Source organism: Chinchilla lanigera, unplaced genomic scaffold, assembly GCF_000276665.1.
Source record: "Chinchilla lanigera isolate Chin_1 unplaced genomic scaffold, ChiLan1.0 scaffold00165, whole genome shotgun sequence".
Classification (NCBI taxonomy): Eukaryota; Metazoa; Chordata; class Mammalia; order Rodentia; family Chinchillidae; genus Chinchilla; species Chinchilla lanigera.
Window position 1 is genome coordinate 1,803,774 of NW_004955566.1, and position 26,579 is coordinate 1,830,352.

Here is a 26,579-nt window from a genome sequence, read left to right on the forward strand (position 1 = left end):
GAGCCCATGACAGCGTCTTGTGCAGGTCTATTTCACGCATCTGCACTGGGAAGGCCCCAAGGTCAGTGGTGGAAGCTAGAAAGTCTGTGCCCGCAGGATGAAGGATCTGTGCCGGCAGGCTGAGGGATCTGCACTGGAGCCAGGAAGCGACACTCAAGGTAAAGACCAGAGCTCCCTTGAAAAGAACCACAGCCATCCTCAACAACAACAAGGACTTGAGCTCCCCTGAGGATGAGAACAGCAGAGTTCATATCAAGAGAGCCAGCTTGAGAAGCTTCTCCAGGAGAATCAACAGCACAGCATCTTCCCCTCCAGTTCTCCTTTTACTCTGTTGGCAACAGTCCTCAGGTGGGCCTTCCACACCCAGCACCACGCCGACTCAGCTCAGCTGGGGGTTACAGGCTGACCATTACTTAATCCACCACAGTGGGTATTTTGTTGACTGTGTTTCTGTGGAAATAAAGTGTGAGTCACACACACACACACACACACACACACACACACACACACACACATACAGAGCACTGATTTGAGATTGCAGAGCCCAGGCCCTGCCCCTACCCACCTTCACCTACCCTCAGGCTGCCCAGAGACAGTCCCACTCGTACTGTGTGAGTCACAGGGCCCAGAGGGAAACACTGGGAGAAGAATCTGGTCCTCCCTTGCTTGTGAACAGAACTTGGAAGTCACTTTTCTTCCTTCCTTCTTTCTGCAGTGCCGGGAATGGAACCCAGAGCCTCGCACGTGCTAAGTAAGTGCTCTACCACTGAGCTGCATCCCAGCCCCCGGGATGTCAGATTTTGACTTTGTTGCAAAACGTGTGCAGTTCCAACGAGGGATGCAGACAGAAGTGCCCAAGAGGGACTAACATCTGACCAGACTTCTTATTTACTAAATGCTTACCCATGCCCACCTGGATCATCAAATGGGCCTAGGTTCTCTGCCTCAATCTCCAAGGAAGGCCAGGGCCCAAAGGATGTATCTGAGGACTCTCAGCCATGCCTGGTCCCCAGGCAACTGCTATTCCCTTCCTTGCCCAGCTCCTGCTGCCTCTGGGCCCTCGGCAGCTCCCATGCCTCCATCCTGCTCCCCAGAAAGGGGTAGTGACAATGGTCGTGAGCCAGACTTAGAGCCTGATGGCCTGGATCAGCTCTGAGAACTTGGACAAGTTATTTAGTCGTCTTTGTCCCTCAGTTCCCAAGTCTGAACATAACAGTGTCTATTTCATTTGGTTGTTTTGAGAGTTGCTACTTGGGAACAACAGTGCTTGGCTCACGGTTTAAACACTAAAGCAGTTTGTAACTCTGTATTGTCTGTACTGTGCTTGTGATATGTTGTAAAATGTTGTATGTCTGTTAATGTTTCCCTCCTTTTATCTTTAAAATAAAAAAAATAAAAAATAAAATAACAACAACAACAACAAAAAAACACACTAAAGCAGTAATTGTTAAATACGCACAACTGTGCATTCCTTTCTGCCCTTATGACACCCTCTGACGAAGGCACTGTGCTCACCCATCTCACAGCTGAGTGACTTAAAGAAATTAGCACTCCCTTCATGTACAACAAAGTTTTGTGGGGGAGTGGTACTGGGGATTGAACCCAGGACCTTTCCACTGAGCTATATTCCCAGCCCTTTATTTTAAAATTTTGAGACAGAGTGTTGCTATGTTGCCCACACTGGCCTGGAATTTGCAGTCCTCCTGCCTCAGCCTCCTGAGTAGCTAGGATTACAGCCGTATGCCACCATGCCCAGCTCAGCAAAAGTATTTTAAAGGAGACTAGAATTCCTGTGTGTTACTCTCTGAGTCATCCTGCTCTAGCTTAGCTAGAGACACTTGCCTCTACCACTATGGAAAGCAGTATGGAGGTTCTTCAAGAAATTAAGAATCTAGCACTCCCACTTCTGGGTATGTACCCAAAGGAGTTGAAGGTAGGATCTCAAAGAAATATTTACACACCCACGTTCTGGCAGCAGTACCTGAATATCCACTGGTGATGAACAAAATATGGTAAATACTGTGATCATTCAATATTCATATCAAAATGGAATCGCTGTGTCAAATTGACAACGTGGAGCCAGGTGACCACGAAGGAGGGGCCCTCCCGCACAGAGGCCTGTGACAGAAGCTATGCAAGGAATTCAGCAAAACCCCAGTATTCCCAGCGAGCGGGCACCACTCGCCTAGCAACGGCTGTGTGCCCCGATGAGCCGAGGCTTTGTCCCCAAACAGCTTGCGTGGAAGATTGACTCCTTTTTATCATATTTGATTCATTACGTTTATCGGTACATTTTAAATATACATAATGATCACTTTCATCATAGGGACTTTGTACCTGTACATGACTTACCACAATTCCTTTTTCCCCCATTCCCCTGTCCTCCCTTAAACTCCTGTTCCCCTCCTTATTTACAAAGCTTTGTTTCCACTTTTTTCTGCTTTTCTCATTTTTTTCCTTCCCTTACTTCCTCCCCCTGCCCCTGTTCCCCTTCCCAATCCAGTATTTTCTTCCTGTTTCACAGTATCTAGTATATGTTGTCCTTTTCATCTTTCAAAGCTTCGCCTCTGCTCCACTCACCGGCTGTCCCTGTCGCCCACCACAGCGTGGATTACAATTCCCTGTCATTCCCCAAGGCACTCTGCTTCAGACAGTCATCTGTCTGTCGCTCAATTTAGGTGGACAATACATAGAATGGAATACTATTCAGCCTTAAAAACAAGGGAAATCCTGTCACACACAACACCTCAGGTAACGTTTGAGGGCCTTGTGCTCAGTGCAGTAAACCAGGCACTGCCTGGTTCCTCTTCTATGAAGAATTCATAGTAGTCAAATTCTCAGAAACGAGAGGAACAGTGGTTTCCAGGGATGGAGGAGGAAGGACAATGGGGGATTAGTGTTTGCTGGGTACAGAGTTTCAGTTTTGCAAGATGAAAAAGTTCTAGAGATTTACTTCACTGTGATGTGAATATACTTAACATTATTGAACTGTACACTGGAAAAGGGTTGAAATGGTAAGCTTTACTTCTGTTTTTATCATAACTGAACATGTTTTAAATAAAATAAACACTGCTGCTTCTGAAGTGCTCAGCCTTTAACTCGCCTCAGACTCCGCGTGATTGTGCGGAAGGCTTCTTTGTGGAGCACAAGTGCGGGCACCCTAGAGCTGCCCCGGTGGGCAATGGCCGAGTCTTCCCAAGGCTGTTGCTGAGCAGGGCCTCTTTGTACCTTCTTTCCCCAGCCATGCATGGTTCAGGGCTTCCTCACGTCTGGGGGCCTCAGGACCCTTTCAAAATCTCATAAAAGCTGCCACCTCTCCTCATCTTCACACCCCAAGTGCACATAGGCATCAGCGCATACTTTTCTTTATGAGTCAGAGGGTTCTGAGACAGCTTGGGGCCTCTCCGTGGTCCTCTGAGATCCCTAAGCCCCTGTGCATCACAGAACTTCCCTTGATCAGCCCAGAGATGTCACTGTTAGTTCCTTCTTTTCCTTCCCTGTGAAACCAAAGAAGGGCTGTATGTGATGTCTAATCCCACCTGAATGGTACTGTATTATCTATATGATAATTCACTCTAAAACATTTCTATGTGTACAAAGTGTGTGTGTGTGTGTGTGTGTGTGTGTGTGTGTGTAAGTATACTTACTTTGGGTGGTTAGTTAGCATTTGAAAAACCCTAATAGGAATCTGTGATAGTTAAGCTTAATTGTATCTCCCTTGACCAGTCTGGCAGCCACCCAGGGGATGGGTGGCGCACACTGCTGGGTGTGTCTGGGTGCATCACGAAGGCATCACCTTGAATACTATATCTGGCCCCTTCCTCCGTGGCATTGTTCCTCTGCTGTTTCCTGGCTGCCATGAGCTAAGCATCTGTGCTCTGCCACACCCTTCCGCCATGATGGTTCTGCCTTGGAGCCAGCCTACCCTGGACTGAAAACCTCCGAAACTATGAGTCAATATAAGCCTCTCTTCCCTAAACTGCAGGTATTGGGCATTTCATTCCAGTGATAGGAAAGTGACTGATACAGAATCCATAGTCCACGTCAAATATCCATATCTAAGTTGACCCCAGAGGATGCCTTAATTAGCATAGTGATCTTCGAAATACTCAGATACATAGTTTAAGACAGTGGGCTCCACGCCTTGGCAGTGACAAGGCCAGTGCAGCCTCCTGGCATCTCCTGAGCAGTATTCTAATTTGGAGTTCCATTGGGTCCTCTGTCACCTCCCTGTTTTCAGAGGACCATGCTGCCTCATCCACCCAGAAATTTGGCAGCTTCTGCCAAGAGAATATCATTGCACCTGTCTTGAGCGAATACTGCATGCAAAATGCCTATCAGAGGGCCTGAAGATAGAGTGGGGATGTTTCCAAGTCTACGGAAACAGATTACATCACCTTCCTTGTATCTGCTTCCTACCAAATGATCAGATGGCTGGTCAAATTCCAGCTGAGGGTTGCTTTCGTCCTAACTCACCACCTGCAGTGAGTCGCAGGAAACGACAGGCACAGCCCCTGCCTGTGCCCCTGGGATATTGCCAGTCCAGTTTGGGGATGCGCGTGGCAGCCAAAGGCTTTGCTGTATTCAGGACTTCAACTGTGTCATCCAGACTCAGTTTCTTCCTTTCTTTCCTCCCGGCTCTGGCTGTCTTCTGTTGCTGGCTTCATTCTCGGGCTCCCTGGTGATGACAAGATGGTGGTCACATCTTCTCATTTTGCTCTGGTTGAAGTTTGGCATGGAAAATCAAGAGCACATTTTCCTGAAGTCTCTAACAGAAATCTCCAGAGTGAATCTGATTGCCTCTTTAGCTTGACTTCGATCATGTGGCCATTCCTGGCCCAGTCACTGTTGCTATAGAAAAGATATTCTCATGGGTCACACCGCACTCCAGGTAGAGCTGTCAGCTCCACCACAACCACGTGGCCTGAGGGTACTTAGGGGTGATCAGGAGATTAAAGGTGGCTGCAAAGGCTTTGCCACTCACTCCACAGATACAGTCCATTTCCTGCTCCCTTGAACACAGGTGAGCCCTGTGCCTTCTTTTGACCAGTAAAACATGGTGGATATGACACTATGTAAATTTCAAGAGTGGACCTTAAGAAATCTGTGGATTCCGTTTTCCCATGTTTAAAACACACCCTCAGCTAGGTACGGTGGCACACACCTATAACTCCAGCACTCAGGAGGCTGAGGCAGGGGGATCGCTGCAAGTTCAAGGCCAGCCTGGGCTATACTGTGAAGTCCTGTGTCAAAATAACAACAAAAAGCCACCTTCATGGAATGCTTTGAGGAAGCTCCAGCGGCCATGTGGAGAGGCCCTTGTGAGGGAGGATCAAGGTACTCTGGCCAGTGCCCACCACAGATTTTCCAGCTAGGACCAGCACTTTTTGCCAGCCATGTGGATAATGCCCTCTTGGAAAGCCCAGGCCAGGTAATCCTCCTGATGACTGCAGCACCAAAGGGGGACTGCGTGGAACAGGGGAACCCCATGAAGCAGAAGAACCACCCAGCTGAGCCAAGGAAGCTCACAGAACCATGAGCAATAATGAATTGTTATCGTTTGGAGTCCTGAGGTCACAGAAAAACATGTTACACAACCATAGACTGATGCTACAGGGCAGCTCCTAGTATGATTTGAATATTTGTGTCCACCTTAAAATTGGTGTTGAGACTTAATCCTCAATGAAATAGTATTAAGAGATAAGGCCACTTAGGAGCTGATTAGGCCATGAGGGCTGTGCCCACATGGATGGGATTAGCACCTCATAAAGGGGCCTGAAAGGGTGGGTTCATCCTTCTGCCATGTAAGGACACAGCACCCTTCCCTTTTGAGGGTGCAGCAGTAAGGCACCACCTCGGAAGCAGAGAGCATTCCTCACTAGGCACAAAACCTGCCAGCATCTTGGTCTTCAGCTTCCCAACCTCCAGAACTATGAAAAATAACTTTCTGTTCTTTATGAAGTACCCAGTTTGTAGTATTTTGTTATAGCACCATAAATGGACTAAAGCACTCTCTTAATGAAAATTATGAGTTTTCTTGGAAATTAAAGAAGTAACTGCTAAGCGAGTAATAAACAAGAGCCCACCACAACTATCTACTCTGGGTGATCAACTGTGCCCAGCAGCTCCCAAAGGCCTGTGTGCTCCAGGGTCCACTCACCAGCGTTGTCCGTGTCCGGACACAGCAGCTGCAGCTGCAGAGCTACCTCCTCCTTCTAGGCTCACAGCTTCAGCAGTGGGCTTTCAAACACAGCTGCTCCCAGGATGGCTTCCTGTGTGTGGCAGAGATGGCAGCGCCTCTGATGGGTCAGTCCTGTAGGGTTGGGGAATCGTTCCTGGGACCCAGTCTAGAGTTTTCACAAGCACCCAAATGTTTGTCCATGTCCTTATCCTCAGAACCTGTGCATGTGACCCTACTTGGTGGAAGTCTTTGCAATGTAATTAAGTTAAAGATGTTAAGATGAGAACTTCTTGAGTGGCCCAGGTAGGTCCCAAATCCACATAACACACAGAAGAGGAGAAAACACAGAGGCAGAGGTTGGAGTGATGGAGCCATGAGGAAGGGCGACAGCCACCGGAAGCTGGGAGAGGCAAGAAAGAAAGGTTTTTCCCCTAGAGCAGTGATGGCAAAACTTTAAGAGACCGAGTGCCCAAACTGCAACCCTAAACCCACTTATTTATCACAAACTGCCTACACTGCAATTAAATCTGAATACTGAGGTTTTAGTTTACAAGAAACAACTGTTGCCCGATGCTCAGCTGCCGGGGCGACTCGGCTCACGTGCAACCCAGAGGACTCCGCGTGCCCGCTGTGGCACTCGTGCCATGGAGCCTCCAGAGCGAGTACACCCTGCTGACACCTTGGTTTGGGCTTCTGGACCCCAGGACAGTGAGAGAATCAGTTTCTGTTGTTTATGTCACCCAGCTCAGTCATTTGCAGCCTCGGGAGACTACAGTTCTGATGATTCTGTAAGCACTGACTTCCTCATTTTAAATCCCTTTCTGCGTGAAATCTCTGCAGCAATTTCTGTTTCTTTCTCTGAACCCTGAGTGGCACAACTCCCTTTCCATCCTGGAAACAGAGGACTCGGCCAACCAGAGCCCATGTTGTGAGTAGGACCCTGGGCCAAGGCTATAAGCTGGAATTTGAGGCGCATAAAATGGTAGAGTCCCTGGCCCTGCTGTCAGCCCCACAGGTGAATGCATTTCTCCCACCTTGCTGGAAGCGGTGGGAGATGATCTTCTCATTGCTGGGGTGGCACTGAGAGATTTATTTTTACTTTATTCTGCAGCCAGCACCCCAACGCACCCAAACCAGGAGCCTCAAGAGTGGGAACACAGAGCCAAGAAAGGCCTCTGCAAAGCTCTCTCTCTCCCTCCCCGCCTCCCTCTCCCTCTCCCTCTCCCTCTCTCTCCTTTACCCCACGGAGTCCAGTAAAGAGCCAGAAAACACCAGAATGTGATTGAGAGTCTTCATTGCAGTACCAGTGAGATTGCTTCCTAGAGGGCAGTTCGTCTTGGTATGCATCCTTTTCCCAAACCAGGGCTCTATGTGTTCATGGCAATGCAGGTGTGTGTGTGTGCGTGTGTGTGTGTGTGTGTGTGTGTGTGTTACGTGCACATGTGCGCACATACATGTCTATGAACTTGTGTGTACAGAGGTGTCTCTGAACCCTTGTGTCTATTGGAGTGTGTGTGCATTTCAGAGCTTGTGTGTGGTGTCTGTGTGTATGGCGAGAGGGTGGCTGGAGGGGAATGAAGTGGCTGTGGTTACCATTCATACCATAAACTTGAGCTATTGTTTTCATAAATAGGAGGCTGGAGATCGCCTCTCACTGCTCTTACCACTGTGCTGTTGAAATTATATTACCACGGGAGGCTTCTTTCATTCTGCAGGCGTGACCACATAAACCAGGGCAGCAGAGTTCCGCGCCGGGGACATCTGCTTTGCGTGTGGAGTTCCTAAGGCAGGACACCATAGCACCCCATGGCCTTCATGTTGGGGGGGTCCAAATAAAAAACACAGGATCCTCTGGGAGAAAAGTTGAGGTCACCTCAGTGCTTCCTGATAAATTCCTGACAGTGCCTGTGTTGATGGCGGTTTATTAAGCACCGTGGGGCATCTGGAGCTGATCCAGGCTCTGGCTTTCCGGGTTAGACCCTCAAGGGGCTTGTGATGATCTCACACAACGCTATCAGGACAATGAATGATGTGACCCAGCAGAGACAGAGCAGGGCCACTTACTTTTGGCACAGCGACATGGGCATTTACCCCGGCCTTGGGGGAGTAACCAGGGAAGCTTTCCAGAGGAAGTGGCAAGGGGTACGCGCGCGCGCGTGTGTGTGTGTGTGTGTGTGTGTGTGTGTGTGTGTGTGTGTGTGTGTGTGAAGGATGGAAAGGAATTACCTCAAACCACGAGAGCTCAGCTTGACCCAAAGAGGAACTAAGGCCCAGCTCAGGCTCAGGCAACAGCACCCATGTATGACAAGGAAAGACAACTCAGCTTACCTGAGGGCAGACTCTTCCCGCCGGTCACGTGGTGCCACTTGCACGTGACAGAAGGGCCCTTTCTTAGCACTGGAATGACCCCAGCACAGTTGGAGTACCAGCGAGAGGCCATCGCCAACTTTGCTAGCTCATTGCTCCCTCCCCAGCCAGTCTGCAAACCAGAAGCTCTGCCCTCCCATCTGCCCCATGCCTGCCCTGGGGCGGGCTCCTCTTCGCTCCTCCAGATCTGCTCTTGCCTGCTGCGCCTATTCTGATGCCAGGAGGCTGACCTGTGTGGATGGCCTGGGTGGGCCTCTCACTTCAGGAGAGCCAGCAGGAGGTCTGGACTGGAGAAGGTATTCCTCCAGTTCCCCGCATAGCGGGCCACCTTCCATTGTCTGTGTCCCATTGCTGAAGGCCGCCGCACCTGTTGGGGGGCCCTTCCCTTCCCCTGTATTTACTCTCTTGAGGTTCTAGAAGTGCCCCCCTCCCTTCTGGCCTAGGGGTGGCAGCGGCTTCCTGCCATGGCTAACCCCCTCATGCTTTACCAGCGCAAGCTGGGTGTGCCCTCTCTCTGCTCCCACCTCTCTCAATAGCCCCTGCATTAACATTGTCTCGTCACCTAGCTGCAAAGTGCCTTTCCTCCCCAGGCCTCATCTCTCACCAGAGGACCCTGCCCATTCTGTGGGCTTCGGGCCCAATCCATCCCTTAGAGAGGACAGAGTGGTGGCTGCAGAGCAATACAGCTGCTAGTGACACAGGCCAGCTCTGGCCCCTCCTGCCTTGAACCCAGGTCACAAGAAATGGGCTGTCATACTACCTTTGTGAGCAACCCCACCACCATCTTGGACATAAGCTTCTGCTTTTGTGCTGGCCCTTCATTCCCCCACCATTTCCAGAGGGACAGAAAGGAGGGCCACCCCAACTCTTGCATACCTTCAGGTATCCTGTCTCCGAACCCCCCAGCCCACCCCATCAGGCCTGGGGCCCTGCTCCTCCAGTCTCACAGGCACATTCTTTCCTCAGCCAGGCAGCGCCGTGCCCCTGGCACCCGTCCCCATGGTCGCCCCTGCTGGAGGCAGTCTGGGGCCTGGGCTCGCCAGGCTTACCTGCCCATCTGGCGACTCCCCAACCTTGCTCAGGCCGCCGCACTGGCGCAAGGCTCAGGGCTGACTTCAGCCTCAGACCTTAGACCTCTGCCCACCGGCCAGAGTGCTCCCGAAAGAGCCATGTTGCCTGGAAACCAGCCTCAGCCGCTGGATGAATACTGTGACCCCGGGCTCACGCAGGGACTGCGGCAAAGCCAAGGTTTCCCAGTGGGTTCAGAGGAGCAGAAAGAAGAGACTCAAAGTCCAGAAGCAGGATGGGGCTGGGACCCGGGCAAGGACAGCAGGAGTGCCTAAGGCGCCAGGTCCCATCCTCAGCGACCTCGCTGCAGGACAGAAGTGCTCGCAGTGTGCCAAGCGCTGTGGGGAGGTCTTGGTGTCTGGTCTCACCGCAGCAGGAACGATTCCTGCCTTTTTCATAAGGACGCTGAGAAAGGGCAGCTGGGAAATGGAGTCCGAGGGCCGGGTGCTCTGCCCCTGGCCTCCACACACTAACGGGACACAGCTACAGATTTCCCGAGCCGTCCGCGGCTGTGTCTTGCCCTCTGCGCTGGTGGCGCGGTCGCCTGCCTCTAGACTAACGACGAGCACACACGGTTCTACCCCTCCTCCACCCACTCTGTCTCTCCTCTGTGGAGCCTTGGTGGCATCAGGGCCAGGATCCCCAGCGCCTCTGTGCCGATGCCTCTTCCATCCATCACTGGGCGACGCACTCGCGGTGACTGCACTGAGAAACAAATGGCCTCCTCCCTTAGTAAATCAGGGGAAACATCACGGCCAGGGACAGCTGGTTAGAACACAAGCTACTACTTTCCTACAAGGTGAGGACATCGAAGGTACAAAATGTCTGCAGAGCTGCGCACGGCCAGTGCCCAGCCCGCTAGCTCAGCACATCCTGGCTTCCCTCCACGTGCCCCTCTGCCTCGGGCTCCCAGCCAGCTGGACACATGGCTCCCTCCCCAGCCCCAGAGAAAACAAGGTCACCTTTCTGGCTGGTCACCTGGGCACAGGTAGGCTCGAGAGATCCAGCTCCTTCAGTCCCTCCCCGTCACCTCAGCTGAACTCACCTCTCCCCGCTCTAGTTCCCAAAACTGGAAACCTCACCTATACGGCTCCTTGAGGTGTAGACTGATGGTGTAATTGGACTCTTTCATAGCCCTCACCAAAGAGAACTTTGGAGTGCTTTTTCTTTTCTCCGTCTTGAGGCTCCTTGTCCAGGCCCCCATCCTTCAAAGCTTACTCTGACTAAATCCTGTGTCCATCATTTACATGTTAGTATGAACTTAAGTCCATGAACTAATTCCTATTTGCATTTAAATCTTTCCAGGTGGAAATTAGTCTGCAATGAGAGACTTTTCCCCCTTAAGGGGATTTCAGTTCATAATCCCACAAGGCAGAGACGCATTCTGGGAGGTCACAGTGCTTCTGCAGATTGGAAATCCCACAAGTCCATCTCCCTGTTCTGTTTTCAGTTTGGCCTGGGTTGACTTCATCCCCTCATGCTCTCTTATTCTCTCTCCTGCTTTTGTTCCTGGGGTTTAGAAGTTTTGTTGGCTTACTTTTCTGATTCATCAAAGAATCGTTATAATTTCAGGCCTCTTGGGAACTTGGAGATCAAATAATCCAATCTCTTAGTTTCTGGATGAAGAGACAGAAGCTCAAAGAGAGAAAACACATGCCCAGGATCCCACAGCACGTTCCGGTGGAGCCGAGGCTGGGCCCCAGGTTTCCTGGCTCCTTGCAACGTGCTTTGCTTTGCACTCAACCGTGCCAACATCCATAAATAACTCTCAACCAAACACCAGACTGTTTGCGGAACGAAGCCTGTGCACTGACACTGGCAGCTTTTGTGTGCTTGAGAGACATATTCCTAGAAGCATTTGGTCTAGGGAAAGAAGCCCCTGCTGCCCCCCTGGTGGCCACGGGGTCTGAATGGTACAGGAATAGGACCGAGCTCACTGTTGTTACTGTCCAGGCAGATTTTGCAAACAGGACTTCAATTTTGTTTCCCAAACAGCTTGGAGTCCCCAGCCCTTGAAAGCAGAGCCCCTCTTGGACTCGCCCAGCAAGCTTTCCTAGCTAATTCTTCTGCACCTGACAGCACAGCCCCTCCCTGTTTGAGCTGAATTTGATATGAATTTGTCCCAGAACTCGAGGCTGAAGGCAGAGAAACAGAATCAATAGGTGCCCTGTTGGACTAACAGGCCCTGGGACCAGACTGCTGGGGCTTAAGTCCCATCACTGCCCCTAAGACAGGACAGAAGCTCCCCATGCTCCCTCCCCGAGAGGTATTCCTTATTTATTTTTTACCTGTGGCTGCCCCAAATACCTCGCAGCCGGCCACGGAGACTTCAGATGTCCCTGCCACTCCAGGAGATAATTTGCTTTGGCTGTCATAGGCACCAGTCACAGGTCCACCCCAGCAGATTCTGCCCCGAAGCTTCTGTGGATGATCCCACCCTTCCGCAGCGCCCCCCAGTCAGATCTGGTGCAGCCCCTCCACTGCCCACAGCTGAATGGGAAGTCCAACACTGCACACGCACAGCCCTGCTTCTTTCTTCTTCTAAGCGGCTTCCTCAAGCCTCAGGGGGTCAATCCCTGCCTCGTTCCTACTATGCCACAGCTTAAGTCATAATAAAAGCCTCCTCTTTGGGTGGTGCATTTTACCCACTCACAATTTCTGCTTCGACTAGGGCAGGCTGAGCTGGTATGCTAAAAGCTTGTAACACCAAAAGCCACCAACGGCCAGGGCTGGTAACACAGAGGGTGGCTGGCAGCCTACGCAGCAAGGGACAGATGCAAGGAGTCACTGTCTCTGGTGCCCAAAAGACAGAGTTCTGGAGGATAGCTGCTCGCAGGCAAAGCTGAGGGTTGTTAGTGAGAGGTACATGTTGCCTTTTCAAGATTTCCATCCAAATTAAGAGAAAGAGCCATCAGCCAGTTGGTGACACTATTTCTCAGCTCTGCAGCTTTGGGTTGTTTATTTAACCTTGCTGTGCCTCAGCGCCCACGTTTGTTAGGGAGAGACAACTTTGGTTCCTGCCTCCCAGGTTGTGGTGACAGATAAATGAAGTCAACACACAGCAAACACTTAGAGCAGGGCCGGCACAAGGTAAGTGCTCACTTAAAATCACCCCTCATGTCTTCAGTGCCTCTCTTCAGACCCTCCCACAAGTCTCCCCACCCCTCCCCATGGAACTAAGTACAAGCTTTGGTTTAAAAGGTTGGAGTCCAGGTGGGAGGCATGTTAAAAGGAACATGCGTAGAAATTGCTGCCATCTACATTTTTTGAACTGAGATATAGTGGCCACACCCATTCCACACTTCATCCTGTCACCAGGCTAAGCTAAAGCAAGAAAACAATAAGATAAGCAAAGTCCTGGTGGTGGTGGTGGTGGTGGTGGTGGTGGTGTGTGTGTGTGTAATGGACCTGTGTGGGTTTTTTCCTTTTGTTTGAAATTAGCATTATCTAGCTCAGATTGTTATCCTATAATCTTTTTTTTTTTTTTACACGTTCCTTGTTTCTAACATACATTTGCGAGTGCTGAGAAATATAAGAACGAGGCAAAGAAAGGAGAATGCTCTGAGGGAGCCAATGCAACATAAATATTTTAAATTTCAAACAAACATGGGTTCTGGGCACACCACTCTCTTTAATCTGCCCCTTTACACCGTGGAGCAGTAAATCTGCACAGCTCTGAGCCAACAACCAGCCTGACCCAGAAACATCACCCCCTCCCCTGGCGCATCACCTGAGTGCTGATTCTCAGTGAGGCTTGGGGAGCCCCCATGCGGTGCGGAAAATGCTGTCCAGGCTGCTTGTAGAGCTCGGCGGCCAGTTCACACTGTTCATGGGTTCAGGGTGGACTGAACCGCCAGCTTTCTTCAGCAGGAAAGTCCCTTGGCCGAAAAATATATCCCCTACTGGCCTGTGGTAAATGCCTGGAATTCCACCATTAGCAATGCATTCCTTTGGTTGTGCCACCGCATTCTGGGGCCACCATTTTAAAGTGAAAATGCCCCTCCAGGGAGTAACTTGTGAAGACCCTGACACTTTCAATGAATGAATGTTTCAGATCGTTGCTGAGAGGGGAGGTAAAAGTTGACCGCCTGACTTGTGGGAGTGCGGCTGTCTGCAGAGGAGACAGGGAGGAAGGCATGGGACTGGAGGGCTACGGGTGCTGCGATGGTCCATTATGACGCTGATGCATCCATTTTATTTATTTATGTACGTGCTTGTTCACTGCTGGGGATGGAGACCAAGGCTTTGTGCGTGCTAAGCACATGCTCTACCACTGAGCTACACCCCCAGCTCAGTTATGATGCTTTTGAAACATAGGCTCAGTTTTTGACACTCCTTCCAATGAAAGGAGGAGTCAATGTCTTTTTCCCTTGAATCAGGGTGACTGTGACTGCGGCAGCCAAGGCAGGATGACCAAAGAGCCTTAGGGGCAACTCCAAGGCTGGCTCCTAAGAGGCCCTGCAGAAGAAGCTCTTGTTCGCCAGAGCTTACTGTTGGGGCCCTGGGTCACGGTGTGAGGCGCCCCGCTCCCCTGAGCTGGATGTTGGAAAGGCCCTAGTGGTGGACAGGACCGGGCAAGCCTAGCCCACCAGCTGTTTCTGCCTGGGTTCCAGCTACAAAAGTAAAGCCCCTAGAACCATCCATCCACCAGCTGAACACCACTGATACGTGCCCTGTGGACGCGGAGAAGAGTCGTATAGTCAAACCGTGCCCGAGTTTCCGACCTAAGAAACTTCACAGTGATGAAACAGGGGCTGTTTGAGGCCACCTAGCTTCGGGTCATTTATTACCTAGAAAAAGATTAGTGGGACAGAGCTGGCACCCAGAATGGCACCCAGTATCACAGAGAGCTGGTACACATGTGTCTGGGAATTGCGCTGGGAGACAGGGGGCCTGGACAGCCTGATCCATCAGAAAGCAGCTACTCCAGCTCCCGGGAGTCACAGCATGGCCACATTTGGGGCTTGCATCTTCGGCCTCTACAGGCCAGCTATCTGCTAGGCTGCCCAACCCACTGCACATCCAGGGTGCAGTGGAAGGTGCACAGTCCTGCTCATTTCCCTTTCTGGAGGAGGAAACCGAGCTTCTGAGACACCAAGCAACTTGCAGCCCACACGAACAGGACCTGGCAACTGGCCCTCCAGATCTCTACAGGGACACAGTGAGGCTTTGTACCGAAAGAATGAGTGTGGGCTCCGAAACCAGCAAGACCTGAGGTCAAGGCATGGCTTCACTTTGAGGCTTTGCTAGTTCAGCTCAGATGCCTCTGTTTCTTTGTCCGTGAAATGGGCACAAATGCCCCCACACGGGGGGAATGTGACCTACCTCATGGGGGGCATGTGAGACAGCTCTGGTACACACAGAGGGCTCCTTCACTTCCATGCCGCCTCCCCGGCCATGGGCCTGTCCCCCTTTCCTCACCCACAGGCTCCTGTCCCCCTTCCTCACTTCCTGTGCTTCAGTGCAGAGGCAGAATGAGAGTGACTCTCTGAACATCCTCCCCTGGGCTCCAGGGGCCTCTCCTTGCTCACCCAGACTGGGTCCCTCAAAGCACCCTGGAACTGAGGGTGCCGCCAGAGGCTAGCCCCTCCACACAGTCAGCAGCTTATGTTTGGGGTGCAGTGCTTTCCACTTCTTCCCTGGGCACCCAGAGATCCGAGCTGGCACAGGGGACAGGAACTAAAGTAAAGGAAACCCAAGTCCTCCGAGACAACCACGACCAAGCCTGCTGGTGGCCCCTTCAAAATCTGTCCTCCAGATGGCCAAGGGCCACGCATCTGTGGGAGGCTGCTCTTGCGTTAGGAATCTAAGGATTCCGGAACCCTGGCCTTGCCTGTGAGAGAGTGAGGGGGGTAGAGGGGGCAAGGAGGGGCCTGAGCCCTGGGGAAAGCTCTGTGTCCCTGGCCCAGGCCCAGCCCAGGGGTCGGCAGCCAGAGGCACTTCTGGCTGGGCCCCACCCAGAGGCCTGTCTTCAGGAAGGCTTTCCCTCCCCGGTGGGAAAGTTCCGTTAGCACGTTGTAACTGTTCTGGAAAAGGAGAGAAGGTTCATCAGGGAGGGAGGTGGAGCTGGGAGTTCGAAAAAAGGAGCGCAGGCTTTGGTAGACAAGAGGGAACACCTTTCTTCTCTGAGGGGAGCGGTAGCCTCAAGGCTGGGTTCCACGCCCCGAGGCATTTTCAGCCCTTTCCCTCACAGCCATCCCCACAGCTCCCCTTCCATTGTTCCTGACCTAGTTTGGGCTCCCTCAGAAGCAGCTCCTGAGACCCAAAAGGGAACATAACGGGTTTATTTGGGAGAAACAGTGTAGTAAGGGAGGGAAGAATGCGAAACAAGGGCTTGTTTCAAGGAGGTCACTCCCCTGGGGGCCACTAGGGCTCCGCCCTGCGGGGCATCCTGGCACCTCCGGGACACTGTGGAGAGCACACCAGAGCCTCCTACCTCACGAAGGGGGATATGGGAGCTGAGGAATTAGCTCCTAACGCCTGTCTATCTCTGGCTGAGACCTCTCTGAGAGCCTGCCCTGCGAACAAGCCACAAGAAAGCCGCTGGCTGAGGTCACCCGGCTTGCTCAGCTGGCGCACACAGGAGTGGGGGTGGGGGCGTCTGCACTTTCTCTCCCTTCAGACCCATCTCCCAGCCTTCTCTCTCAGCTGTTTACTCACCCATAACCAGCTGAGCATGCACTTGGCACAATCTCAAGCTCTCAAGCCCAGCAAAAGTAGTCGCGATGCTCCAGGTGCCCCCTCCAAGCCTCTGGAAAGAACGCAATGGGAAGCATTAACCTGCCTTGGACGGTGACGGAACCTGTGTGTGGCAGACAGGACGCCCCTCCTTCTTGCTCGTGCCTTTAGAACAGACGCCCAGGCCACACACTGCCCTTGCTGTCTTTCCCAAACATTCCTGCCCCGTCTTGCTCTCCCTCCCAGCCCCTGCTTGCCGCAGGCCCCAGGGTGGCCCTGGCACCCCTCACCTTTTCCTGGTGGGCCCCAGACCTCCCCCCGCCGCTCTGCTAAGGCTCCACATTTTGTAGAGTTGAGCTGGGCTGTCACTGCTGTGACCAAGCCTTGACATGGAGCGGTGAGTTTGTTTTTATTTTCCGTTTCCACAGCTCCCTCTCTCCCAGGAGCGGGAGGTGCTGGGGAAGCTGTAATTTGCTAAACAGGCATTAATCTTCACATCAATCCCGAGAGGCAGGTAGAGCCGCTCAGTCAAAACACACAGCGCTGTGATTAGAAGAGGCTGGCAGGATAACGCAGAGGGATTTGCACCTCCCCAGCCAAGCCCTGGCTGCCCCGGGGCAGGGCTTCCTGACCTTGCCCTTGGCCCCGGGCTGTGGCCCACAGCAAACGTTCTCAGTGCAGAAGGGCAGCAAAGCCAGGCGCCCGCGGCCTCGCTGCTCCCCAGAACCTCCAGTCTCTCGGCAGCCCTCCCTTCCCAGAAAAGGTCTAGAAAAAGCAGCACGGCCCAGGAGGAAAACAGACGTGGGCTTGGATTTTGCTGTCACTTTTTTCTATTCAACAAATATTAATGAGTCCCTATTATGTCCCTGGCACTTCTAGGTTCTGGGGATATAGTGATAAACATTGGAGTTTTAGGAGAGTCAATTAATAACACTCTTTTCTTCCCCTCCCCGAGCAGTTGAGAACTAGACATAGAAATCTGAAAGGTAGAGCTCAAAAATATCCTTTATTACAGAAAAGGCTACATGGGTGGAGGTGGCTTGAGATCTGTCACCACAATTGTCTTGCTGACACTCGTCCCAGGATTGATCTTACCCACTCAGCTACAGGCAGAATCGGAGACCACAGGGGCCAAGATGTGCCTTTTCTGGGCGCGCTGGGTCCCCTGCGCCTGGTTCTTTGGCCTGACTCATCAATTAGATAAGTCACTGTCTTTGCCTGGGTCCCCACCACCCCCGAGGAACCCCAGAGATAAGCACGTGACTACAAGCGTGGTATTTGGAAAGGGAACCTAGGAAACACAGGGAGGCTGTGCGGAGGTAAGCTGGGGTGCGGAGGCGTGGAGGACCACCTCGGCTCTCTATAGGAAGGGAAAGGGGTCCGAAGGAGGCGGCCCCTCCAGTATCTGGAGATGGCCTAGGAGTGCTAAGTCACTCCTGAGGCTCCATGCCACAACTGTACCTCTTGTTCCCAAGCTATAGGTTTCTGACTGAGGCCCAAAATAGATCCTCCCTCAGCCCTAGGGGCTCCAGGGATGGACACACTCACACACAAGTATGTACACACGCACACATACACATGCACACACAGAACACTCTCTTGCACATGTGTAACACACATGGTCTTCAACTTATGATGGTTCAACTTAAAATCGTTTGACTTTGTGTTGGTATTAAGTGATAACCATTCAGTAGAAGTCACACTTCTATTGTTGAATTTGCATCTTCCTCTGGGCAAACACCACGGCCTCTGATCATCTCAGGATGCCCTCTGATCCTCTCCTGATACAGGCAGCTGGGGGAACTGCACCTTACGGCTCCCAATCAGCCCCTCAATGACCAGGGGAATAAGCTATGCTCTGCAGGGCGCTGTGCTGCTGAGCTGGGATGAGCCATAGGGTGGGTGTGTTAAATGCACTTTCAACTTAGGATATGTTCAGCTTGTAGGTTTTATCAGGATACACAGTGAATGCAAGTCAAGGAGCATCTGTGCACATGCAATGCACAAATTACCCACATTCACAATACACAGGCAACACACTTATGTGCAAGCACACCAGCACATGCACACACACATACACACACACACACACACACACCTTTTTCATCTGGCTGTTGGGGTTGAGTCAGGCAAGTACGGTGTTAATAGGCCGCCCCTGTGATGTGCTCTTTTCACAGGAATGTCTGTGTGGGGATGGGTACCGCATTAGCTTTGGCCATTTCTCTCGCAAATGCGCATCTCGAGATGCTTGCAGAGTGGGGCTTCTCCCCTGGAGCATGACCCGGAGGCCCAGCAGCTGCGGCTGCTGTGCCCTGGCTCGAGAGCCCTCCCTGTGCAGGGGAAAGGCCTCTTTTAGGCAGGGCTGGTGCTCAGGCTCCAGGCCCGCATGCGGCAGCCAGCTCTGTGCTTCTCGGAGGGCGCTGAGAGGAAAATGTGTCTGCTCACCAGTCATGGTCAGGGGCACTGACTGCCCATGCTACTGGCGCATCACTGTGGCCTGGGCACAGGCAGACGGTGCCAGGCTCCTGTACACACCCCACCTCCTCCAGTGGGTGGGGCAGCCTTGCTCAGCAAGGACCTGCAAACCGTTGCTGTCAGTTTGGCTTCAGCCAAGAAATATGCATTCTAGGGCCTGGTGATTCTACGGACAGCTAAGGGCCAAAGGGAAATGGACAGATCTTGGCCACTGAGAGAAAAGGAGCCAAGGGAGCCATTGCTTTTAGGAACATGAATGCTGGTGTCTCCAGCTAAGTAAAGACAGAAGAGGCTCTGTGTAGTGGACCCAGCTCTTGCAGGTTTTCTTCTTTGGGGTGGCTGAAAGTGGGGAACACCCTCTGTCTTCCAGGCCGGCAGTGAGCGGAGAGGAGAGAGAATCTAGAAATACCGAGTTGGGCCACTTTGGGGATCAGGTCCATCGGCCCAGCATGAGGGGAAGCCAGCCAGGCTGGGCACTGACCACTTCCCTGGGCAGCTCCCAAGGCAGGGGGCAATCCCCAGGGAAATCTCCCCACCTTTTAAAACAAGCTGACACACTGGAGGCTGACCTCAAAGGACAGACAAGAAGAACAAAGCCTTTTGCATTCCTTTCACTAGACCCATTGTCAAAAAAAACCTCCAAAGGAAATGGAAAGTGAATTTAGTTTTGTCGGCAGAACTTTGGGCCCAAAGGAGGAAACTGTTCTAGACTAGAAAAGAACCGAAGATCAACCACAAATAGCCCCACTAGGGTTTAGGTGAGGGCTCCTCCTGAGAACTTGCAAACATTGAAACAGGGTGTCAACTACCTTTCACTGTGTAACAAAGTGCCTCAAGGATTACTGGCTTAAAATCAGCACCATCTGTTTAGCTCAGAGTCTACAGTAGGTCACTGAGGCCGGCCCTCCAGGTTTCCTCATGCAAAAGGGGGAAGAGCCAAGATCAAACTTTACAGAGCACCTGCCGGGCTCTGTACCTTCTGGCCTGAGGGCTTCCCCTGGCTTCTGGAACCTTCTGCACTCCCAAGGTGGGGTGTAGAACATTGGCCACCACTCCACAGGAGCAATCCTCAACCAAGGGCTGAAAAGTCTCCAGCCTCTGCACCCTTTGGGGGGAATAACTTTTGGCGCAAGATCATCACTGACCCTCAGAGGCAACTGGCAGGAATGTTGCCCACTGAGGGAATTTGTTCAGTAACATTTCCTTTATTGACTACATCCTTGTATTGGCCTATTTTGTGTTACTATAAAAAATACCGGAGGCCAGGTATTTTACAAACAGAAGAGGTTTATGGAGACCATGATTCAGGGGGTGGGGTCTAAGAAAATAGCAGCCGCATTCTGGCAGAGGCACCTCTGGCTGCCTCTCTACGTGGTGGCAAAACACAAATGGAAATACCTGTGTGCAGAAGGGGCCAAGTGCACAGGACACCCTTGCTGGATGACAATCTGTACTTGCAAGAACTACCTTCTTCCAAGAGAACAGCATTAACCTCCTCAAAGACAGCACCCCCATGACCTACCTACCTTCCACGAGGCCCCACTTCAGCACCCCACTACAGCTCCACCCACTTCAGCACCTAAACGCAAGGACCAAGACACCAGCTCTTAATCTTTGGGGGATGAACCCTATCCAAACAGTAGCGCTCCCCACCCTGGCCTATGGCCACGGTCAGCCAGGAAGCTCTGCTTTAGCCAGCCGCTGGCTATAACAAAAGGCTAAATGGACCCCAGCTCTCAGCTTCCAGCAGATTAGCCCCAGCTTGTTCCCATGGTGACTGAAGATTCCAAAAGCAACAAGTGGATATGCACCATGGTGTAAGCGCCTTGAAGCCTTGACTTCCCTTATATTTGCCACTCACCAAACCAAATCAGTGCCCAAATGCAAGGTCAGCATGGTCAGGCATTACCAAAGACCAGGGAGGAATCAGGGGCCAATGTTGCAATCTACCACAGGCAGTGTGGCCAGGCACGGTCACCCCCCTGTAGTGGATGACCTACTGGCCCAGTCTTCCTACAGGAAATGCAGGCCCTGGGTGACACCTTCCACCAGACTATGGGCTTAGGCAGGACACACCCCTTGTTGGCCTTATAATCCCAGCCCCAGGCCAGCTTGTGGGGACATATTGGATGTGACACAGTGTCCCAGCACAGCCCCTCTGGCTGCAAGGTGGGTAGAATAAAGGCTTATAGCCATCCTGACTCTCCAAAGCCCTCTGTGGCCTACAGCCCTCATCAGCTGTCCTTGATCCAGTCCAGGGACACCTAGGGCTTGTGTCGACCGATGATTACTTTCACCTCTCTCACTTGAAAAATGGCCCATGTTTAAGGATTCATAAAACTCAGGGAATGCATCACTGAGCCTATAACGGCACGAAAGCCCCATGTAGAGAATGACTTAAAAAGAAGATTCATCAAACTAATTACTTCTTCCCACACCCTCAGCCCCACCCCCGCCCCTCTTTCCGCTTGGCCTGCTTGGAAAGATGTACAGCCTCGTGGCCCGGGCTGCTTCGAAGCCATACTCCCTAGGCTGCTGGCGTGGGCGGGACACCGAAGCGCCCGCACCTCCATATTTCTCTGGCTTTCTGGCCTGGCAGGAGATTTTCCTGCTGATTCATCTATTTCAGGGGCTGCGGCAAAGCCAAGGTACCTAGGGGTGGGATGAGGGAGGGAGAGGACGGAAATATTGAGACACTGGATGGCTCCCTGTCGCCCGTCTCTCTGAGGCAGATGCTACGCAACCCTGTTTAGTGTCCCATGCCATGTCCCCTAGGCTCGCCTCTGAGTTCACCCACGGCAGCGGTGGACAGCTCCTGAGCTAACACTTGACCCCTCCCAAGCAATTCCAACAAGTGAGGGATGAGAACTTGTGGATAAATATTTCAACTTTATATTGATAGTGGGTTGGAGGGCAACCCCAAAATCTATCCACCCTGAGCTTGTGAACGGAGCTTTGTCTGGCAAAGGAATCTTTGCAGACATAAAAAAGGATCTCAAGATGACATCGCCCTGAGTTGCTCAAATGGGTCCTAAATGCAATGACGAGTGTCCTGAGAAGAGAAGGAAAAATGACACACAGAGAAGGTGATCAAAGACAGAGGCAGAGACGGGGAGATGGCATCTACAAGGCAAGAAATGCCCAGGGTCACCAGCAGGCACCAGCAGCTTGGAGACATGCACAGAACGGATTCATCCTCAGAGTCTCAGAAGCAGCGAAGCCTGCTGACCGACAATTTCAAACTTCCAGCCTGCAGAGCTGTGGGGCAGTCATTTCTGTGCCGGGCACCGGGTTGGTGGTATTTTGTGACAGAAACCCTAGGACATGAAGAAGACAGTAACTCTCAGTGGGATGATTCTGAAGGGTGTTCAAAACAATCTCTCAGGGGACCCCTGTGGGACAGGACCCCAGGGGCACCCGATTCGTTTTTACATGCTTTATGGGCTTTTCCCCCTTCCCTGTCTCAAGGCCCCACTGGCCTACTGGGGTTTCTTGGGATTTCCGCTAGAGTGAACCCTTGCACCCAAGTCCTTGTCCACCCGGGGGAGAATCCAAACTAAGGGCACAGTGTTCCACAGCACTCATTCCATTATTAACCCATCTGATCATTATCTATAAGGGAAGCTGTGGGAGCCTGAGTACGGGGCCCCCAAAGATATCTCTATCCTAATTCTCAGCACCTATGCACATTACCTTGCACCGCAAATAAATAAATAAATAAAAATCACAGATTAGCTAAGCACAGATCTTGAGATGGGGAGAGCACCCTGGTTTAGCCAGGGGAACCCCACGTAATCACAAGGGGAAGATGGGAGAAGGAGATCACGTGACCTGGGCAGCAGCGCGCAGAGCCAGGAATTCCAGCTGCCTGGAGGAGCCAGGAGGAGTAAAGAATGGGTTCTTCCCTGCAGCTCCAGAAAGAGCCAGATGTGCTAGCGTCCTCGTTATAGCCCGAGAAGACGCATCTCAGATGTCTGACCTCCAAACCTGGAAGAGCATAAATGTGCATGCTTCAGCCGCAGAGTGTGGGGTAATTTTCTCAGGAGCCACAGGGACTCAGAGTGTTGACACTGGGCACACTCAGGGAGACGTCTCCGTTCAGCCACTTACTGGCTGTGGACGTTGGGCGAGGCACCTGCCCTGTTTCCTCACTTCACAAGGTAGGACCCTGAGAGCTGTACCTTCCTGGTGGTGCGGTTGTGGGACAGGAGGGGGCAGTACCGGCGTGAGCAATCCAAGCACAATGGCGACTAGAAGTACTGTAAGCTGGTCGCTGTGCTCCACCTGTTGGAATTTACAGTCAAATAAAATACAGTCTTAGCCTTTGGCAGATGAAATACAATTCTAGTATTTAAAGAGATCCTAGAAGCATGATGAAGACAAACCATGAAAAGGGGACTTCCCAGTCACGGTTCAAAATGGAACCAAGGTGCTGCTTGGTGTCTCGGGCCACAGCCACAAGGGTTTGGGAACCGCAGCCCTCCAAGCCCCCTTGGCAGAAGGGCTCGGTAGTAATTCTTGTACCATCTGCCACAGCAGCGGCAAGAGTGCCACAGCTCTCACATCACCAACAACCTTCCCTTGGGCTCTGCACTGCCCTGGAGCCACTCAGATGGCAGCCACACCAGCTGCAGACTCCGGCCCCGTAGGACCCTAAAGGACCTGCCTCAGCCAGGCAGGCTGTGTGTGTGGAGTGTGGAGGCAACATAGAAGGTTCTAGAGGGACCGCAGACCAGCTCCTTCCTTGTCTGTTCACTCACCTCCTCCCCCGCCTAGTGGGTTTCCGATCCAGTCTGGCCCCGTTGCAGAGTTGGAACCTAGAAACTACGCAGTGATGCTTGTCTTTGGCAAATGAAAAGCAGCTGTCATCCTGAGAAATCTCAGTCTAGAAGCAGGACTAAGACAACTGTACCAATGTCTTTTAAAAGGGTGTCCAGGGCCAGGGATTTAGCTCAGTGGCACAGCATCTGCCCCGCAAGCGTGAGGTCGAGTTCAATTCCCGGTACAAAAAATAAAAAATAAAAGGGAGTTCAAAGCCACAGGCAGGACCACCTCTGTCTGGAGTCAGGGAGGGCTCCGTGGAGGAAGAGGCGCTGGCACTGAGCGCCACCGGGACAGGAAGGGGACTGGGGCGGGGGATCACTGGAGCACAGGTAGAGGTGGGAGGGATTCACAGAACCCCAGGAGGGAGCAATCCCAGGGGACCTCCCCGGGTGTGGTCACAGGGGGAACCTGTGTGTGCACCCCCAGTCCTAGCCTCATACACCCAAAGCCCTGGCCATAGAGGGGCTCAGGAAAGGCTGGAGGACAGAGAGGAGGGCTGGGGGTGTGCCCAGCACCTGGGTTGTCTCCTCCATCACTTCTGCTGGGAGGGACATGTGTGCACGCTTTCTGGAGGGCAACTGGGCCAGGAGGCAAACAGGTGGACCCTGCGATTGTAGAGTCTTCACAGTGGAACACCTGGCACAGGTGAGTTCCTCTCAGTGTTGATTACAATCATCACAGACTTGCATTATAACGCGAGCACTTGCAAACTACCTAAATGTACCACAGGCGGGACTGTTAATAAATCATAGCACATTCACACAGCACAACACTGGGTGGTCATTAATAGATCCATGTAGATCTGTTTTTATTTAGAAAACCGTGAGCCGTTTTGTGGGGATTGAGAGGCTTCCAAATTAGTTCATATGGCATATCTTAATTTTATTCGTGTAAATTTGTCTACAGAGGCCCCTTGATGTGAAGTGGAGCTACCCCCAATAAGCCCGTTGTCATTGTATGTTGAAAATGTCATCCCTGGGAAATGCATCTACGGCGCCTGCCCTTCCGCACAGCCCAGCTCAGCGGCCCAGCACACCGAGGCATTGGTGGCTTCCTCTCGGGGTTATAGGCTGCCTGGCACTGCAGTCACTGCCACTGCCCAGTGTCGCCAAAATAGATCAGACTGCCAATTGGACTGCGTATCACCAGCCCAGGAAAAGAGCCAAACCCGATGTTCATAGTGTGTTTTCTACTGAAATCATATTGCCTTTGCACCATCGTAAGGTTGAAAACTCCTAAATCCAACCACCCTAGGCAGGGCTGTCTGTTTATGTAGATATTTGCATAGGTGAGGTTTGGTTCATGGGTTAACAGTGGTTATCTCTGGGTAGGCGGAACACTGAGTGACTTCAATTGTCACTACACTGCTTATTTATGTTTTGGGAGTTCCCTTTTTATTTCAAATATAGGGCTGGGGGTGGAGCTCAGTGGTAGACCCCGTGCCTAGTATGCATGAGGCTCTGGGTTTATCCCCAGCACCACTACATAAATAAATAAGCAAATACTATGGTTAATGTATGTGGCTTTTGCAATTTTAACAGGTGAGGGCTTCCTTGCTTGCCTTCCCTCGGCTGTGACGGTGTTTGGCAGGGACCTGGGACTGTGATCAGCAAGGAGAGGCCCCCTGAGACTGGGTCTGAGAGCGGCCTCGATGGAGGCCGGGCCACGAAGAGACACTCAGCAATACTTGAACTTGGCACCCTTCGCCACTCTGGGTGCAAAAGGAGTTAACATCCGAAATCTTCCCGTGGAAGCTGCTCGCAGAATGAAGCTCCATTCGTGAAAAAATGGGCTCAATTTGATATTTGGAGAGCAATGAAATTGAAACCATTTCCAGTTGTAAATGCCCAACATATTGAGACACACCCTCCGGGGAAGCTTTCAAATGAGTTCGCGAGCTCTCCACGCCTCCGTCCAGGAGGGAATTGCTTCTCGGCTCCAAACGTTTCTCTCCCTGGTTGGGGAAGCAGAGCCTGCAGGCTGGTGAGTCTCCCCGAGCCAGAGCCCTCGGTGTGCTCCCGAGCAGGCAGCTTCTGCAGAGGGCTGGAGGAGGCCTAGGTTTTTCTTCCTCTCTTAGGTAATGAATTTGATCTAATGGGACTGTCTAAGTGCCCAGATACCGTGATGATAGGCACCCCATAAACACAGAGATAAACAGGTAGAGAGATATATGGAGGCGAGCATAATTTGCTTCTAAGTGCCTTTTCACTAGTATAAATAAAGCAAGAAAATAAAGTTGTTGGAGGCATTTGCAATACTAATGTAAGGAGGAAATTAAGCGGTAATTACAGCGTTCAGGATAAATGAAAAGGCCCACACAGTTTGCCAGCGTGTGTGGGGAAGGCGCAGGGCTGGGGAGGTGAGAGGAAATGCACTAGATTTGTAGGCCCTCCCCGGTCCTGGGGCCAGTGGAGATGTGACCCTGTCCCCAAGCTCCATCCCGGAGTCCTCTGCAGGCAGCTTCCTGTGTCTCTGCCAGAAGTGACTCTCCCAACCAGGGTTGGGAGCACCCCGACCTGGGCTCTCAGCGGGACTAGACTCCAGCGCTCTGCACAGCCCCTGCAGAGGGCAGCAGAGTTGCACCTCCTCATTACTGTCCTTCACGGGCTTTCCTCACTCCCCTGTCTCACCTCCCGCCTCTCACTGTGCTTACTGCCATCATCTCCCAAATCCCACCTTGTGCCTACATCTTTGCCTCAGGGTCTGTCTGCTTTAGGACTCAAATGAGGACAAGCAGCTTTGTGCCAGTTTCCTAGTGAATTGGTCAGGAAGCACAGTCAAAAGTCCACCCACAGGGTCATACAGGGTGCACAACACATGCCATAAATACCACAGTGCCCACCCTCGAAAGGGCCCCAGTCTGCATCTAATGCTCTGCTGATGCCATCTTGAAACCTTTGATAATGTTTCATTTGAACCTAGCTCCTTAAGTGACATCTGATGGGATAATGGAACATGTGTGTGTGTTGCACAGATACCTGGATGG

General features: G+C 52.0%; 1 long non-coding RNA gene across 4 annotated transcripts; it reads right to left on the minus strand.

The window, feature by feature from the left end:
• Window positions 1-326: 326 nt before the first annotated feature.
• LOC102009664 lies at window positions 327-16,682 on the minus strand. Of its 4 annotated transcripts, none has more exons than XR_001232399.1 (5): window positions 16,585-16,682; window positions 16,277-16,367; window positions 6,161-6,313; window positions 4,420-4,678; window positions 327-450 (listed from the first exon to the last, which is right to left on the minus strand). It is a non-coding gene; the product is annotated as an uncharacterized LOC102009664 (long non-coding RNA). The 4 variants fall into 4 exon arrangements; XR_001232397.1 differs by lacking the exon at window positions 327-450 and adding an exon at window positions 13,347-15,642 and having other exon boundaries at window positions 2,497-4,678; window positions 6,161-6,347; XR_001232398.1 differs by lacking the exon at window positions 4,420-4,678.
• Window positions 16,683-26,579: the final 9,897 nt, after the last annotated feature.